Source organism: Lissotriton vulgaris, chromosome 1_2, assembly GCF_964263255.1.
Source record: "Lissotriton vulgaris chromosome 1_2, aLisVul1.2, whole genome shotgun sequence".
Taxonomy (NCBI): Eukaryota; Metazoa; Chordata; class Amphibia; order Caudata; family Salamandridae; genus Lissotriton; species Lissotriton vulgaris.
This window is the reverse complement of record NC_141686.1, coordinates 91,043,017-91,049,016: the sequence shown is the minus strand read 5'-3', so window position 1 is coordinate 91,049,016 and position 6,000 is coordinate 91,043,017.

Below are 6,000 nucleotides of genomic sequence, written 5' to 3'. Positions count from 1 at the left end.
TCTGTGGTTTCAGTTCTTGTAGCGTTACCAGTGAAATTAGGCAGTTATAGATACCTGAGCCAACTATAACTTAAGCCCCACAATGCACTGCTATGACCTCACATATTACATCACTCATGACATGGTCAGTGACATCACATACATTCATATTTATTTAAAATTACTTTTAAGTGCTTACCCTTGATGTAATGACTTCCCTGGTAATGCTGCAGATGTAATTGAACATACGACATACACAAATGTAACAATAAGCTGGAACATTATCATGCCACATGATTTTTTAGAGCACATTAAACAATGACAACATAGAGAAAGTTGATATTGATAATTCCTTCCCCTTTTCCTCGTGCATACCTTAAATGTTTTTCTTCACTACCAGGAACGTCGAATAGGACTGCTGATGTTAGTAAAGTTAATTTACTCGCCAGTCTATATCTTCTGATGCCTTCTTCTATAACAGTGTCAAACATAATGCTGTAATAAAACTGGGAAAGGCTTTTTATTCGGTGGTCCAAGGAGCCCCCTGAATAATCAACAAGACAGATTGAAGCTAAATTTAAACTAACAAAAGAGGTTAAAGCTTTGAAATGTGGTTTCTACTTTTTCTGAAATCTACTCCAAGCAAGGGAACTGAAAACCCCACCTCGTGTAAAGGTTTCCCTAGACTGGCATCAGGTTTACACAACAAACAAGAAGATGGTTTTCTAAGGTAGGCAGAAACTCAATTTTTTTTAAACAATAAGTTTAATAAGGAAGCCTGATGAAGAGAAAGATTCCTTTTAACAAAAGTAGCATTTTAATAACAATAGATCTGCCATTACTGAAAATACTTTTTAAAAAGAAGCTGAAATGAAAACGGTTCAAGTCAGTACCCCGCCTGACAGTCTGAAATGAGGAAGGTAATAACAAAATGAGTCTGAGAGGCTGCATGTGTAAGTGTCAGTGTTTAAGGAACAGGTTGAATTCAAACTCAAAGCAGAGACAATCTTTACATTTGGGCAGATGATGATTGGTAGAAAACATTGGTATCAACTTAGTCTACCAGGTGTGCCTTTTGTGGACAGAATTTCAGCACAAGGTGGCTAGGATCTTTATGCCGATCACAACAACAATTAATAATTCCACTGTTGTAGGGAATGTTTTAGCTTTAAAAAAGTATTAAATACAATTGAAGGCTTACAAAAATTGGACACTAATTTTCTCTAAGAGTTGCCAAATGTTAGGTGTACTTTTTTTTGCACATATAGCAGCTGAAGAACCAAAAATGTTGCCTATTAAAATACTGGTTACAGTCACTTATAAATGTGTATCAAGCAAATGTAGAAGTATTGCCAATTAAAAGAAATTAGATTTTTGAAGTAAAAAGCAAACTACAGTAGAAAGAAACATTCACAATTAGATCACATTAAAACTGTGCCGCTTCAGTAAACATCGGAAACCTTGAGTTATAGTCACAAGAGAGGGTTTTCTGTAATAGGAGATAGTGGCGCTCAGCTAAATTTGCGTGTGTGTAGCTATAGGTAGAACAGTGCTAAAGGTAGATATGTTGCTAACCAGGTAGGGAAGGCCCCTGTAACCCCTATATCTGTGTGGGATAATCCCACAACAATAACGTACAATTAAGTCCCGGGCACTCATATACAATAGTGAATATAGTTTAGTTTAGTTTTGTTTATATGTTTAGCATAGTGAATTAAAACCCTTGCTATAAAAAATCCATATTAGCACAATTATCACATCAAGAAACAAAACTGGAGAAATACACTGTCATTTAAAAAAAAATCTGTACATTTAAAAACGTGGAGTGGTGTGGCTCACTGGTTAGAGGCGGCAGACCCGGGAGCAGAAGTCTGCCGGGACCATGGTTCAATTCCTGACGCGGCAGGGTCGTGGACTTGGGTCAGCGGACTCGATAATTCTCGCTTCGGTGCCTACTCTAATCAGGGGTCCCACTCGGCAACTCTGGGCATTAGCTTGCCTAATCTCCACAACGGCCCCATCAACGCTGGGGATGCCTGGCTCCACCTTGGGGACTCCCAGCAGGGACCATCCCACAGGGAAAGCCAGGACGGGTTCCCCAGCGTTATACAGCGCCAGGAAACCTACGGGTAGCAGTGTGCTTTACAAGCTCAAACATTAATTAATTATTACTACCAATGTTAAGTTACTATTAAAGTCCAAAAATGAAAATATTAGGACAGGAGGTGCTAAACCAGGGGACAAAAAAAGTCAGTAATAAGTTTTTGGGTGGGAGGGGCAGGTAGCGCAGGAGCCGAGGAGGGTGTTAAGAAATTAGCCAAGAGTCTCCCAAACTTTCCAACCCTAGCAAGCGCTTGAATGTCTGTGGAGGTAAAACACAGAGACGTAGCCTCCCAGCATGACCTAGTGCCCCATTTTAAAAATAAAGGTTTTAGTAAATGCCTTATGGAGGTGTCCATGGCAGGGCAACAACACAGAAGGTGCGGCCATGATTCTTTATGGTATGAGCACCGTCTGCAGGCAACACCCTCCTTTGAAGGAGCCCATCTGTGGGAGGCCGTAGAGCACAGGCCTAAAAGGCGCATAAACATTATATTTTTCCGTGCAGCTGCGTTCAGATTTTCCAATAAGTAAAATTGTGGTACCCCAGGCTGGTATGAAACATTCAAGGGAAGCAAGACAGTTGGTGTATTTAAAGCCTTTAGGTCAATCCGATGGGAAATTAGTTTCACCTGCTTGTTGATGGCTTTTTTTCCACACAGAGTATGGAATTGTGTCTGAAGTTAGCAGGGAGCTGTCAATCTCTAATGATTTGATGGCCTTTGTAATCTGACGATTCCACGGATTTCCAGGGATGGTAAAGATCTCTTTTAAGCAGAATTTTAGGGTGGTATCTGCTGCTTTTAATGACCTTATAACATATTTCAAAGTGTCTGCCTCGCAGTAGATGGACTGCCTTTGTAGGCCAGGAATTTCGGGAGATGAAAGGTTTTTTTGTAGATGGAAACTTGGGCGTGGTCAAGACTGACAGAGCATGCACCGGGAAAGGCCTGATGCCCATAGTTTAAGGCGGGGAGTAATGTGGCTTTGGTCACTTTCAAGATCGGTTCTGCGGAAGGGCTGCTCAGAGACTGATTCAGTCGAGTCAGGGAGTATGTTATTGCACCTGCTCTCTTTTTCATAGCTGCTAAATGAGCTGTTGATCTTGAAGTCTCGCAGAACCATACTCCCAAGTAGTTATATATTGCTGTTGAGTTGATCGTTGCAGGCCCAATGTGCCACCTTAAACTTCTCTTGTTCTTGCATCTGCCGAATATCATCACCTTGGTCTTTTCTTGGTTGATTTTTAGTGCGTTGGCCATATTATATGTATGAAGCTTACTTAATGCTCGTTGAAGCCCCGTTTTTGTCTGGTCCATTATGACAATATCGTCCGCATATTGTAAAATATGCAGATCCCATTTTGCAGGACCCAGCTTTGGCGGGAGTAAATTGCTTTTCTTCAGATATGTTCCCAAGTCGGCAGTGTAAAGATTGAACAAAAGCAGGGCGAGAACACAGCCCTGCTTCAAGCCGTCTCCGGTGGCAATTTTTCTGGAGACTGTCTTAGGGCCAGTTTTAATTCGCACCCAGGTGTTCTTGTGCAGAGAGATAAGGGCTCCTAGCAGGTTCTGAGGAATCCCCCATTTGTCCAGTTTCCTCCATAGGATGTCGCGAGAAACTTTATCGAAGGCTGCGCTGTAGTCGATGAAGCAGCAATATAGTGGAAGATGATTTTTTTGTGCTGCCTGTTGACTCAGAAAAGCCAAGGTTGTGATGTTATCTATGGTGGAGGCTGAGGAGCGAAACCTTGTTGGAAAGTAAGGTAGAATATTGTTTTCTGCTACCCAATCTTCTAAGAGCTTAAGAAGACACCGGGCATATGCCTTTGCCTCAAGATCTAGTAGGGCAATGAGCCGGTAGTTTGCTGGGAGCATGGGGTTTCCTTTCTTGAAGATGGGGCATAAGATCGAGCCGAGCCAAGAGTCTGGTAGCTGGTGGGTCATAAACACATTGTTAAATAATGAGGCAAAAAGTTTGGCCCACTCCTCCAATGCACATTAAATACCCCTGCAGGAAGGCCATTGGGCCCGGGAGCCCCGTTGTTTTTCATTACCTTCAGAAATTTGGAGACTTCGGCTGCAGAGGTCAGCTCATGGCGTTCGGTCATCGTTAGATCGACATTGTCTCTTAAATCGGTCACCACGGAGTCCGACGTGACACTGCCGTATAGTTGAGTTACGTGCTGGGCCCAGACTTCTTCGGGAACTGCGTTCCCTCTGTTGTTATTCGACGAGCGGAGATTGTTTATATAGTTCCAGAACTGGGATAAATTCTTGCCCTTTAATAGGGCGAATATTTTTATCCACTCTTTTTGTTCTTTTAATCTCTTTGCGGCCCATACTGATTTTCCGAAGGACTTGCGCAGTAATGCCATGTTGTGGGCCGAGTGAGCCGTGCTATTCAATTTGTGCAGACGCACAGCCCTCCTTAGGGCTTTTCTTTTGATGGTTAACTCTGGGTCATAGATCCACTTCGGGCGTAGCTCGTAAGATTTTTGTTTGGCCTCGGGTCCCATTAAAAGACTTTGCAATTTTCTGATAGCGCTGTCCCAGCGATGGTGTAAGTCAGTGGAAGAGCTGTGCCTGAAATTAGGAAGCTCTCCTGAAAGCTAAGTGCTCACCTTGGCAGAACCTGATGAATCCCATTTGATTTTCCTGACTAAAGTATGGAATTCAGCCAGCGTTGAGTGCCCCACAACTGTTATTTCCGCGGCGGCTGGCACTAATAGTTCCATTGTTACCGTTAAGGGGTTATGGTCACTCTCGTGGCGATGGGGGATTTCCATCTTAGTTAACTTATTTCCTAAAAACGGTGAGAGGAAAATATAGTCAATTGTGGAGATGTTTTTAAAGGTTTGTGGAAAATAAGTCCCGGGATTCTGTTCTAATCTAATTTGTTTTGCGGAGCATAGATTGTGATTGGTTAAGAATGTAATCATGGCTTCTTGTTCTTTGCTTCTAAAGGCCGGACCCACATTGGTAACCAGACCTTTGATGTTAAAATCCCCTATTAGCAGAACTTCTGCTGATGCAAATTCCAATAACAGATCTGCCAGCTGCTTAATCAATCGGTCTGTAGCGGTTGTTTTTGTGGTTTTCGTTGAGTTGTGGTAGCAGTTGATTAGAAGCGTGGGTAAAGCCCTGCCTGAAGATAGTAGGCCATCAATTAATACGGTCTGCCATGTCATTGAGTTCCGAAGAATAGGGGTCACCGTTATCTTGCATCTATGTTTGATGTAAATAGAGAGGCCCCCTGAGGGTCTTCCGTGTGATTTGGCCTGAGTAGCTGGTTGAAAGAGTTCATAATAGCCGAAAAGTGGTGTTGGAGCTAGGGCCCAAGTCTCCTGTAAGCAGATGATATCGCTTTTATTCAGGTACTTCACGGCTGATTTAGAGGCAAATGTTGACTTTAGCCCAGCCCCATTCCAGGACGTGATAGTCAGATTATGATTCGACCGGTTGACTACCCCGTTAGGAGGAACACTGCCGGGCAGAAGTGCTTAAAGTCTCTGGGTGGGGGGCCCGTGATATGCATCGGCAGCACGGATAGAGCGACTCATTTTGCAGCTCACTAGGCGATGATTGCCGTTACATGAGATGTTTATAAAGTTGTCCACTTTCGTCGCTTCTGGAAGCCAAGCATGGGTTGCACACCGGGACCCCTTTAGAACGCTAATATGCTTCCTTACAGGGTACGATGGAAGGAGGACGTGAGGATATTTTTGTTTAGTTGGTACCCATGTTTCAATTCCCCAGTTTTCAAATGTGCCTGCTTCGCCTAGGATTGCATCCTTTGTGGACTCCCGGGACCACGTTGTCACGGTTGCCTCTGAGCCCCCTTTGCCTTGTATTGTGGAGAACTTGACCGAAGTAAGGTCCGAAGAATTGACCCCGGACAGTGCTGGAATATTATTGGCCA